Source organism: Hemitrygon akajei, chromosome 19, assembly GCF_048418815.1.
Source record: "Hemitrygon akajei chromosome 19, sHemAka1.3, whole genome shotgun sequence".
Lineage (NCBI taxonomy): Eukaryota > Metazoa > Chordata > Chondrichthyes > Myliobatiformes > Dasyatidae > Hemitrygon > Hemitrygon akajei.
Genome location: NC_133142.1, coordinates 40,748,293 through 40,761,743, shown reverse-complemented (window position 1 = coordinate 40,761,743; position 13,451 = coordinate 40,748,293). Strand labels below are relative to the sequence as shown.

Sequence of the window (13,451 nt, the reverse complement as noted above, 5' to 3'; positions counted from 1 at the left end):
CTCACTTGCTTCAAAAGGGTGACAGTCATACCGGTGTTGAAGAAGAGCAGCATGAGGTGAGCTCCCTCAACATCTATTGCCCAGTGACACACACATCTATTGTGAGGAAGTGCTTTGAAAGTTTGGTCAAGGCTAGAATTAACTCCTGCCTAAGCAAGGGCCTGGACCTGTTGTAATTTGCCTATTGCTACAATAGGTCTACACTGGATGCAATCTCACTGGCTCTCCACTCAGTCTTCGATCACTTAGACAATGCCAATACCTATATCAGGCTGCTGTTTATTGATTATAGCTCAGCATTCAACACCATCACACTCTCGGAACTAACTAACAAGCTCCAAAAACTGGGCCTCTATACCTTCCTCTGCAATCGGATCCTTGAACTTTCTCACCAGGAGACCACAGTCTGTATGAATCAGAAATAACATCTCCTCCTTGCTGACAATCAACACGGGTGCACCTCAAGGATGTATGCTTAGCCTATTACTCTACTGTCTCTATACCCACGACTGTGTGGCTAGACACAGCTCAAATGCCATCTATAGATTTGCCAATGATGCAACTGTTGCTGGCAGAATTTTAGATGGTGACAAGGAGGCGTACAGAAATGAGGTTGATCAGCTGACTGAGTGGTGTTGTAACAACTTTCAAAGGTTTCAAAGGTACAATTTAATGTCAGAGAAATGTATACAATATACACCCTGAATTGTTTTTTCTTCACAACCATCCATGAAACCAGAGGAGTGCCCCAAAGAATGAATGACAGTCAAATGTTAGAACCCCAAAGTCTCTCCCTCTAGCTCCCCCCTTCCATGTGTAAGCAACAGCAAGCAACAATCCCCCCTCCCCTCACTGACAGAAAAAAAGCATTGGCACCCACCACCGAGCACTCAAGCAGCAACAAAGACCCAGACTTACAGTTAACACAAAGACTTTGCATTTCACCCAGTATTCGACATGCCACAGATTCTGTCTTTCCCTAATAAGGGAGAAAGAGATGTCTCCATTTTCCCAGTGAGTAGGGAGACATAACAAACAACTCACTGGTTTACAAGGTTAAAAGTCTACCACGTCGCTTTTCTCGAGCTCTGTACCCAAAAATCAGGACACACAACCGCAGATATTCTGACTCCCTTGATGACACGCAGGTCTCCTGTCATGACACCAACCCTCAATCTGTCCATCTCCAGAGCCCCAAGATCCTAGGCTTCCAATTCCGAGCCAGACTCATAGGCTGAGCCCTTGTTGTTGAACAACAACGGCCGGCTGTGAAACCCTGAAAGCGGGTCCTATTCCTGCGAAGAACGGTAGTTAATGTGTAACTCCAGGTCATGGTCTTCAAAAGAACCCTGAAAGGAAAAAATAAAGATATTAAAGATGGAAATAGAGTTGTTTCCAAAGATGCAAGCAAAGGAGTTGCTGTTTAGCGCCATCATCACTCTGCTCCACCTCAATGCCAGTAGCATGAAGAAATTGCTTGTGGAGTTCAGGAAGGGGATGTGGAGAGAATACACACACCAGTCCTCACTGGTGGGTTTCTGATCCTTAGGGCTTTTTCTAGGATTTTTATAGTGCAAGCAAATATAATAAATAGCTGAGAAAAGGGGAATTAATGCTTAGGGGTATAAGACATAGGAATAAAAGAAAGTGTTTCTAAAAAACTATCGCATTTCAAGATGAGATAAAGAAAATTCCATGGATAGTGATGAATTAGTTAATAGGCTACATAATTACAACAATCATATCATGTGGCTAATGTGCTAATATTTAGCCAATGAATAATAGGAAATGTGATAAACCATTTGTTTAGTTGCTATACTGCTTTCTGCCAGTGAGTGAAGAATGCACGAGTTTGTTAAAAAGAAAAAAAATCTTACAAAAAGTATTATTTTTAAGAAACAGTGGTTTCCAACATAATTAAGGGTTCAACAGTAAAAAGGGTGAGCAGCTTCAAGTTCCTAGGTGTCAATATTTCTGGTCTATCCTGGGCCCAACATATTGATTCAATTACAAAGAAAGCACTACAGTGGCTGTATTTCATTAAGGGTTCAAGGAGACTTGGTACATCACTGAAGTACTTGGTACTTGCAAATTTCTACAGGTGTTCTGCGGAGAGCATTCTAATTGGTTGCATCACCATTTGGTATGGAGGGGTATCGCACAGAATTGGAAATAGCCACAGAAAGCTGTAAATTTTGCCTGCTCCATCATAGGCACTAGCGTGCTCAGCATCAACTACACCTTCAAAAGGCCATGCCTCGAAAATCCGGCATCCATCATTAAGGCCCTCCATCACCCAGTGTATGCCCTCTTCTCATTGTTACCAACAAGAAGGAGGTAGAGGAATCTGAAGACATGCACTCAAAGTTTCAGGAACAGCTTCTTTCCCTCCGCCATCAGATTTCTGAATGGACAGTGTATCGATGAGCACTACCTCACAATGTTCCCCTCTCTTTTTGAATTATTTATTTATTTAAACTTTTTAAATACATTTATACTTATTACTGTAATTTATCATTTTTTACTATTATGTCTTGCAATGTACTGCCACCACTAAACACCAACTTTCATGACATACAGTACTGTGCAAAAGACTTAGGTACATATACAGCGCCTTGAAGAAGTATTCAGCCCCCAGCCCTTTGTTCACATAAATTAATAATATAACCAGGGATTTTTATTAAGTTAACCAAGAATTTTTATTTGTGAATTACATGCTTCTTTTTTCCTCGATAGAGAGCAAAAAGCAGGAAAATTTATAAAGCATGAAAAACTAAAAATTCAAAAACTGAAATGTCCGCAGTTCCAAAGTGTTCATCTCTCTTTGCTCAGTCTCACCTCTCACAGGTATTACAGCCAATAGTCTTTTTGGATAAGTCTCTATTAGATTTGCACAGAAAAATGAATTTCATGACATATGCCATTGAAATTCAACCTGACTCTGATCTGATTCTGGTGAGGAAGTTAGCTTGCTCTGTGAGCTAGTATGGATGATGGATTGAATGGTTTCGTATGATGTCATAAGAAAATATGGAGTAATCGCACTTACAGAAGCCTAATGAGTTTTTCAGTAATTCTCAGCAACACACGTTTTGATCAACCTCCATCAGTGTCAACTCTTAATCTCAACAGATTGGTACATTTTATTCTAAAGGTGTCTGAATTTGAGGTAATGATGAAATATCTCAAATTCAAATCAGATTTGCATTAAGAAGCAATATGTATTTTGCTAAAAAACTGACAAGTGTGGATATGGAATTGTGGCAAGTGTGTCCTTCAATTTTTAATTTTCTTACTACCAAGTTTCTCATACCCCTACAATAAAGACAGACAATTTCTGTTTTAGTGGGACTATTACTCCACATGGAATTGTTTAAATTATTAACTAACCAAATTGAGAACTGGCATCATGTTTTTTTGGAAGCTAGCGAACTTGATAGTCTCATCCTTGCTCAGTTTCCATGTGTATCCACTTGATAATTAGCTGATAGACAAAAACAGGAAGCTTTAATAAAAAATATTTCTCATTTGCCAACCATATTGTGCCCTCACAGTACCCACAATTCCATCTTAAACAACATCAGAGATTAAGATAAGACTGCCATGTTTAGCATCCACACTCATCAAACCTCAGAGATTTCTGATGAGCTCAGTTATTCACTGATTTATCCAGCTATGCAAAAGGTAAAATCCCATTATTAATCACGACCACCCTGACACATGCCCAAACCTGCAGCCCAGCTGGGAATGATTAGATTATGTTGTATTTTACTGATTCCTTCTTTACATCTGAAGGACAGACTTCTGTCTTTGTAATCATACTGTTTGAATTTTAATGCTGTCTAAGGTGGGTAAAAAACATGCTGATCAATTAAAAAAACATACTATTCAATGTTTTCTCTAATGCTACAAATTATTATTAAATGTATCTGTACTGCTGTTGATTCATTGTGCTAAGCAGAGAAATATTTATATAAAATCTATTGTGTGTAATTGCTTTCACCTCTAATCACTTTGCAGTTCTGGCCATTTTAATGCCCCTGAGGAATTCTTTGGATTAATTTGAAATCTGTTGGTGTGTGCACATTAAGCAGAGATGATGTTGTGTTTTCTTCCATGTGAATTTATTTTAGTACGCATAGATTAATGCTGAAAGTGATGCATCAGCTCGGTGGTGATACTTTGTGCTCGGGCTGGTGCCTAGGGTTTGTCATCCACATTGTGCCTGCAGGACCAAGAAGAGATCAGTTGAATGATCATACTGTTTGCCCCAAAACAGTTTTATGCACTGGCAAAAGATTCCTGCAGTTCTGGCTGAGATTTTTAAATCTTTGCTGGCTCCAGATGATTAGAGGGAGGCAAATGTGGTCCCCATTTCCAAGAAGGGAAGCAGGGAAGAGTCTGATAATTACAGACCTGTGAACGTAACCTTAGTCGCAGTGAAGTAATTTGGAAAATAAAACTAAGGGATGGGATTAACGATCACTTGGAAAGGTAGAAATTGAACAGAGGTAGCCAGCATAGCTTTGCCAAGAACAAATCTGATTACACTTTTTGAAGAGTTAAAATATATTGACAAGGTGCAGTGGATGTGCTTTAAGTGGTCTTCAGTTGGGCTTTTGGCAGCTTCCTTCATAACAGACTAGTCCAAGATGTTCAGGCCAATGGGATCATGAGCAATTGGTCCCATTGGCAGAGGGATGTATTTATGGCTGGCTGCTTGTGACATGAGGTGTTTTGCGTGGATCATAATGGAGACTGCTTGAAATAAGCATAAGTGATTTGAATATAAGCAATATGATCGGGGGATGCCAGAGGAAACTCCATTACACAGAGAGTGGTAAGTGTGTGAAATGCTCTGCTGGGGTGGTGGTAGGGTCAGATACATTAGGAATATTAAAAGACTCTTAGGCAGATGGATTATAGGAAAATGGAGGGCTATGTGTGAGGGAAAGGATAGATTGATCTTGGAATGAATTAAAATGTCAGAATAACATAGTGGGCTGAAAGGTCTGTACTTTGCTATGAAAAGAACTCTGCATCTGGTTTGCTTCCAAGAAAGTGAGTTGTGTGTTCCCCGAGTGAAAAGTTGGTTGGACTATCAGGAGCCGCATGCAAATATGCCCCAGCATACATTCTGCACATTGGTATCTATAAATTGCATTAAATGACCCTAATTTGCATATGTAAGCAACCTGAGAAATGAAAAGTATGCAGGCCTGTCAGGAAATGGCAATAACTGATGGTGTATCAAAGGGATGGCAAAATATCCATTGACATTCAATTGCTGATCACCCATTTTCCAGGTGAAAATCAACAGCTGACAGTTGAAAGTAGAAATAGGTAATTGTTAATCAACTGTGCAGCTGCAGTTTATATTGCAGGATAAAAATTGCTGCATGTTGCCAACAACAGCAAGAACTATTTAAGTTACATAAAGGTATAACCTGTTGAAGAAGAATTACATTACTGAAGATGCAAGTTTTGGGATGAGCATAATTTGCCCTAACAGGTGAGTTAAAAAACCTGATGCTGTTTGTCAGAGAATACAACAGTTGCTCATGGTGTCCTGCCAATATTTGCAGTTTGCATCCAAATACAAATATTATCAGATTATAATTGCAACCAAAATACATTTCTGCTGAGGTTCTATTTGTGAAGCTAAGGTCAAAATTAAAATATGGAGCTTCCCATTTGAAAATCCCTGGAGAAGTGATAAATAAATATCACAAATTGAGAGAAAATGGTGTTGATCCACTGCTTTTCTTTGAGATTTGGTTGTACATAGTTCATGGTTGAGAATTAGATATTCCAGTGTAATACATTGAAAAAAAACAGATGGGGGTAAGAGAAGCGATGGCAGTTCTGATATACAAATTGTAATGAGAAGTGAGCTTGGCTTGGAAGTGTAGTAAATACAAACTGTGTGGATGTAACTGGAGATGATAGGGGACAAAAAGCATTGTAAGGAGTAACTCTGCAGATTCTCAATAGTGATAATAGCTCCAGAAGAAGTAAATTAAGAGGAGGTTCAGAATAGATAATAACAATACTAGAGGTGGCTAGAGGCTTCTTTCACGTTTTTGAACAAATCTGATAGGTAATATTTTGGAGGCAAAGTTCATAGAAAGCATTTGGGAAATTTTAGCTGGAGCAATACCTCATGAAATGAAGTCAAGAACTGTTTAGTTTAGAGCTTGTCTTGCATAATGAGACAAGGTTAATTAGTAATTTCATTATCATTCCCTGGAGTACCCCTTCCAATGTGATAGAATTTTATGTTGAGTGACAGTGATAACATTCAGCAAAGAACTAGTTTCATCATCAAAATTATATTGGAATGAGGAACAGGCTGGCTGATAAACTGGCAAATGAAATTATGGGCTTGCAACTAAATATACAATGGCTGTAATGAAGAAATATTTCATAATTTTCAGCAAGTATACTTATAATTGAGAATTGAAATCCACAAAATGACCGATTGTTAGCTCACTATGGTAATAGGTATAAAAATAGATCAGCACCTCCTCTTCAGAAATCAATAGAGAATATGAAAATATATGAAACTGAATGGGCAAGAATGCATAGTAAAATAGGCAGAATGTAATTTTGTTATTTGACAAGGAAGAGGAGAGAAAATAGAGCAAAATGGATGAGTTAGTTAGACATCAGTTGATAGGAATGACTTGGATTAAAGGCTATACAGTACCTTGTTAGTTAAGTTGCAAAGCTGGCTGGTGAAGTGAGATATGATAAGAATAAAACAGTCTCTAAAAGAAATAGGCATGCTTGTATTTGGGTATGAAGATGACCGTCGGTTTATAAATCGGGTATGTGTAAGATTCCCCTTTGATGGGAGAGGTAGGAAAAACAGTGGCGAAAAACTGGTATAAATTTGTGATCCACATGAAGTTCATTTGCAGGTACAGAAGGTAGTGGAAAGCAAAAGGTATGTTGGCTTTGATTGCAAGGAAGTTGGGAGTGCAAGATGGAAGAAATTTTGCTGCAATTATGTAGCACTTCCTTGAGAACGTACTGGAGAACAGTGTATTGTAATGGGCTCCATATTTTATGAAGGATGTATGTTTCTTAAAAAAGTGCATTCTAAATACAAGAATTTGCTGCGTAGGTTGAAGAATATATACATCTACTGTGATTTTTATGGTTAAGTATTGCAGTGTACTGCTGCCATGAAAACAACAAATTTTATGACATACACCAGTGACGTTAAACCTGATTCTGATTCTGATATAAATTTTTGGACATCAAACTATCTGACACAATAAATGATGTTTTATTCTCCAAATTTCACAAGTCCATTTCCTTCCCTGCTTGATAGTGTTAAACTGCAGATTGGATTGGTTCCATGCAGATCTGCTTCCATTAAATGTGTTTTTTTATTAATCCAAGTTCTAGTTTGGAAATTTATAGTGCCAGTGCAATGTCATTGTAAAAAACAGCACACATTTTGGTATAGTGGGAAATGCTTCCAGAAGTTATAAAAACATTACAGGCAGTCTTCAGGTTAGGTAAGGGTTCCGTTCCTGATAGCTATCCATAAGCAGATAACATCCCTGTAACAACTGTTTTCTGTAGCTACTCATGTAGTATCTCTCTATGTCGACTTACTAAGAATGAATTTGAATGAATTTAATTGAATAATTACACAATCTCTATTGATAATTAAGCATATATACTGTGTCCAGTCATTAATGAATACCATGAAGCTTTGTTATTTTTATACAGACTAGAAATGTGCTTTAAATATAGGGGGGGGGGGATTAGTGTTAAGTTGGATTTTCCTAAGTTGAGTCATTTATAACATGGTAAGCCTCTTTATATATGGGTGGCACAGTAGTGTAGTGGTTAGCTTTACAGTACAGACAACCCAAATTCAATTCCCACTGCTGCCTGCAAGGAACTTGCATGTTCTCCCCATGACCATGTGGGTTTCCTCCAGGTGCTCAGGTTTCCTCCCACAGTCCAAAGATGTACTAGTTGGTAGGTTAATTGGTCATTGTAAATTGTCCTGTTATTAGGCTAGCATTAAATCGAGGGGATTTCTGTGTGGTGATTGAGGGGCCTATTCCATGCTGTTATCTCTATAAATAAATAAAATAAAAATAAATAAAATACAAGTGACTTCTTTCTTTACAAATTGTTTTGTGGTGAGTTTTCCATTTTTGGAGTCTGCTTGTTTCTTTTAAGGTATATTTCATGATCTGATTTATAAGATTATCAATTAAATTTCTACTCATCATAAAAGTTATACTCATAGATGATCTTTTTCTTCCTCTCCATTTCATACCAATCATAGTAAAATATAAGTGGCTTTGCAATATTATAGTGCTAGGACTGGAAATATCAATTGGAACAAGATTAAATGTTGTCCCAGGTATAACCATTTGTTTGGAGCAGAACCAGATGATATCACTCTGTTTGCAGTTTGCAGTTTAACACATCAAATACGAAAGAAGATGGACTTGTGCCGTTTGGAAAAACACAGGAGATCAGTGATATGCTTCAGTTGGTTGTTAGAACATTTTTTACTTGATAAAGCCAGTTCTCTGTCATGCAAGGATGCTGTTACTTATTGAAGAATTTCTAATCTGACTTCCAGCAAATCTGATTGAATGATTGCATTCTGCTTGATACAGCACATCAAGAGATAGCTATTTCTCTAAACAGGGGCAACTTGAATTTACCAGCAGAAACATGGGGTTATGGATATTAAATCATACAGCAATGCAACATCCTATGTTTTCTAACATCTGGTTATGTCATATTAACCCTTAAAATTCTGGCTGGCAGAATTTTTTGGACATAAATGGAGAAAGTGTTTTGATTTATAATGACAAAGATTGTCTAGATTTACAGTAATATAGAGTAATCAAACAAAGAAATGAGCTTTGTCTAAGTCAGTCACTCTAGAGAAGATCTTCTTGGTTTAAATTACTCCCACTGGTCAAAACTTCATTGGATTATCACTCTAAATCCTATCTTTTCATGGTTACCAAAGAAATCCCTTCTGCATTCATGTGTACCAAAGTTTCTGCTCTCTTACCCTACCATTTAAAAGATAATCCCTCTAACGTGGTTTTCATCACAGCCATTTCTGATCTGGGACACAATGTTTCTGTTTCCAAGCAGTGGACTGCATTAACATTTGTTAGTGCGGCAACTTGATATTGTCATGTTTGCCATCAAATCCACTGTCCACTCAAAACAATACTAGGTTCCATTCTTGCCCACTGGAGACAAGAGTTAAGATGTTCAAGAAGTTCTTGGCTCATATAGTTCGATATTTCTTCTTGTAATCACCTGCAATTTTAGAATTTTTGTTCAAACAAATTTCAATACAGTCAGCCATTTGTGATGGTCTCATGAGCTGGATGCCTCTTGGAAGTGGGCACGCAGCTGTTTCACAACAGCCTGCACTGGACCACACTGCTTCACTATTTCATTCCATGGCGATTAATGGGTTCAAGATATTCTTTAACTTGCATGTTTTTAATTGCTTCAGTGTATTAGAAGGTGACAGATTTAATTTTTGATGCATTTTAAATTTTTATTTTTACAAATTCTTAATGTTACAAAAATTAAATTAAAATGATGCAGTGATGGGGAGGAGAGGTTCAAGATTCAAAGTAATATTATTAGCAAAGTACATATGTATCACAATATACAAATCTGAGATTTTTACTGGCATACACAATAATTCAAGAAACACAATGAAATGAATGAAAGTCTGCATGCAACATGACGGACAGATAACCAATGTGCAAAGGACAAAAAAATGTGCAAATACAGAGGAAATAATAATAATAATAAACAATAACTATCGAGAGCATGAGATGAAAAGTCATGAGATGAAGAGGGAAGTATGACCTGTTCAAAGTGATGGGTTGCACTTGAACCCGAGGGGGACCAATATTCTTGCAGGCAAGTTTCTTAGGGCTGTTGGGGAGGGTTTCAACAAATTTGGCAGGAGAGTGGGGCCCAGAGTGAAGGGGCTAGGATAGGATGGATAGTAAAAAAAATAAAGATAGCGTGCAGTCAGACTGTCAGGAAGGGCAGGTAGGTGATGGGACTTGGTTGCAGCCAATAGGCTGAATATCAAAACATTAAGGATGCAGAATCAGAAAGAATAGCAAATACCATACTCAAGGTGTTGAATCTAAATTCATGTAGTATAAAAAGTAAGGTAAATGATCTTGTTGCACTATTACAGATTGCCAGGTATGATGTTGTAGCCATCACTGAATCATGGCTGAAGGATGGTTGTAGTTGGGAACTGAATGTCCGAGGTTACACATTATATTTAAGGGATAGGAAGGTAGGCAGAGGGGGTGGTGTGGCTCTATTGGTAAGGAATGACATCAAATCAGGAGAAAGACATAGGATTGGAAGATGTTGAATCCTTGTGGGTTGAGTTAAAAAACGGCAAAGGTAAAAGGACGTTGATTGAAGTTACATACAGGCCTCCCAACAGTGGTTGTGAAGTTAACCACAGATTACAACAGGAAATAGAAAATGTGTGTCAAAAGGTCAAAATTGTGGTAGTCGCGGGAGAGTTTAACATGCAGGTGGATTGGTAAAATCAGGTTGGTAATGGATCTCAAGAGAGTGAGTTTGTTGAATGCTTAAGAGATGGCTTTTTAGAGCAGTTTGTCATTGAGCCATCTAGGGGATCAGCTATACTGGGTTGGGTGTTTATGTAATATACTGGAGAAAATTAGGGATCTTAAAGTAAAAGAATGCTTAGGAACCAATGATCATAATATGATTGAGCTCAGCTTGAAATTTGATCGGGAAAAGTAAAGTCTGATGTAGCAGTATTTCCATGGAGTAAGGGAAATTACAGTGGTATGAGAGAAGAGTTGACCAAAGTAAATTGGAAGCAGCTGTTGGCAGGGATGTAAGCAGATCAGCAATGGCATGTGTTTCTGGGAAAAATGAGGAAGGTGCTGGACATATACATTCCAAAAATGAAGAAATACTCACATGGTAAAATAGTACAACTGTGGCTGACAAGGGAAGTCAAAGCAATTGTAAAAGCAAAAGAAAGGGCATATAACAAAGCAAAAATTAGTGGGAACATATAAGATTGGGAAGTTTTTAAAAACCTACAGAGAGCAAATAAAAAAGTTATTAGAAGGGAAAAGATGAAACATAAAAGCAAACTAACAAATAATATCAAAGAGGATAGTGAAAGGTTTTTCAAGTATGTTAAAAACAAAAGAGGAATGAGAGTGGATATAGGACTGCCAGAAAATGAGGCCGGAGAAATAATAATGGGGGACCAGGAGATGGCTGATGAACTAAATGAGTATTTTGCATCAGTCTTCAGTGTGGAAGACAACAGCAGTATTCCTGATGTTGTAGTGTGTGAAGAAAGAGAAGTAGGTGTGATTAGTATTGCAAAAGAGAAAGTGCTCAAAAAGCTGAAAGACCTAAAGGTACGTAAGTCACCCGGACCAGATGAATTGCACCCTAAGGTTCTGAAGGAAGTAGCGTTAGAGATTATGGTGGAATTAGAAATGATCTTTCAAAATCATTGGATTCTGGCATGGTGCCAGAGGACTGAAAAATTGCAAATGTCACTCCACTCTTTAAGAAAGGAAATTATAGACCAGTTAGCCTGACCTCAGTGGTTGGGAAGATGTTAGAGGTAATTGTTATGGATGAAGTGATGGAGTACTTGGTGACACAGTCAAGATAGTACAAAGTCAAAATGGTTTCCTTCAGGGAAAATCCTGCCTGATGAACCTGTTGGAATTTTTTGAGGAGATTACAAGTATGATAGATAAAGAGGATGCAGTTGATGTTGTATATTTGGACTTTCAGAAGGCCTTTGATAAGGTGCCACATATGAGGCTGCTTACCAAGTTAAAGGCCCATGGTATTACAGGAAAGTTGCTAACATGGTTAGCATATTGGCTGATTGGTAGGAGGTAGCGAGTGGGAATAAAAGGATCCTTTTCTGGTCGACTGCCAGTGACTAGTGGTGTTCTGCAGGGGTCGGTGTTGGGACCACTTATTTTTATGCTGTATATAAAGGATTTAGATGATAGAATAGATGGCTTTGTTGCCAAGTTTGCAGATGATGCATAGATTAGTGGAGGGGCAGGTAATATTGAAGAAGCAAGTAGAATGCAGAAGGACTTAGACAGATTAGGGGAATGGGAAGAAAGTGGCAAATGAAATACAATGTTGGAAAATGCATGGTCATGCACTTTGGTAGTAGAAATAAATGTGCAGACTATTTTCTAAATGGGGAGAAAATCCAAAAAATCTGAGATGCAAAGGGATTTGGGAGTCCTTGTGCAGAACACCCTAGGGGTTAACTTGCAGGTTGAGTTGGTGGTGAGGAAGGCAAATGCCATTTCAGGAAGTCTAGAATACAAGAGCAAGGATGTGATGCTGAGGTTTTATAAGGCACTGGTGAGGCCTCACCTTGAGCATTGGGAACAGTTTTGGGCCATTCATCTTAGAATGGATGTGCTGGCATTGGAGAGGGTCCAGAGGAGGTTCACAAGGATGATTCCAGGAATGAAAGGGCTATCATACTAGGAACGTTTGATGGCTCTGCGTCTGTACTCGCTGGAACTCAGAAGGATGAGGGGAATCTCATTGAAACCTTTTGAATGTTGAAAGGCCTAGCCAGAGTAGATATGGAAAGGATGTTATTCCTGATGGCAGCATGAAGAAGAGAACACGGCTTGGATGGTGAGGGTCCTTGATGATGGATGCTGCTTTCCTGCGACAGCGCTCCGTTCCGTGTAGATGTGCTGAACAGTAGGGAGGTTTTACGAGTAATGGACTGGACCCTATCCACTACTTTTAAAACTAAGCATGACATCTAAAACAAAGTGATGCCAGATCTTCGTAAACTTCTAAGAAAGTAGAGGCACCACCATGCTTTCTTCATTACGGCATTTATGTGCTAGATCCTGAGATGGTAGGGTGTAGATAAGAATCTACCAAAGGAGGTTTAAGGCGCTTCTTCTCTCTGTGAGTCTGCAGGTCACCCTTTGGTAAGGTGTGACTCCTGCTTAGCAACACCCGCCCCTGATCAGGGTCATGAGAAGCCACAGGAGCTGGTGATGGATGATCACATGAGCAGCTGGTGCATATGAGATGTCTTGGTATTGTGACCACTGACACCAGGCAGACAATCTCTGAAGAGTATTGATAATGGCTGATGTCTTGTAAAGACACTGCCCAGAAGTAGGCAATGGCAAATCCCTTCTGTAGAAAAGTTTGACAAGAACAATCATGGTCATGAGACCAGGATCACCCTCGTCATATGACACGGCACATAACGATGATGATGATGATGATGAGTTGGAATTTAAAGTTGCTGACCTTCTCCACTTCTGATCTCCTGATAAGGACTGGCTCATTGATCTCTGGTTTCCTCCTCCTGAGGTCAATATTTAGCTCTGTAG

General features: G+C 38.7%; 1 protein-coding gene across 5 annotated transcripts in view; it reads left to right on the top strand.

Moving 5' to 3' along the window:
* LOC140741889 (contactin-4-like) overlaps positions 1 to 13,451 on the top strand; it is a 2,152,419-nt gene that overhangs the window by 32,342 nt on the left and 2,106,626 nt on the right. The window lies entirely within an intron of this gene.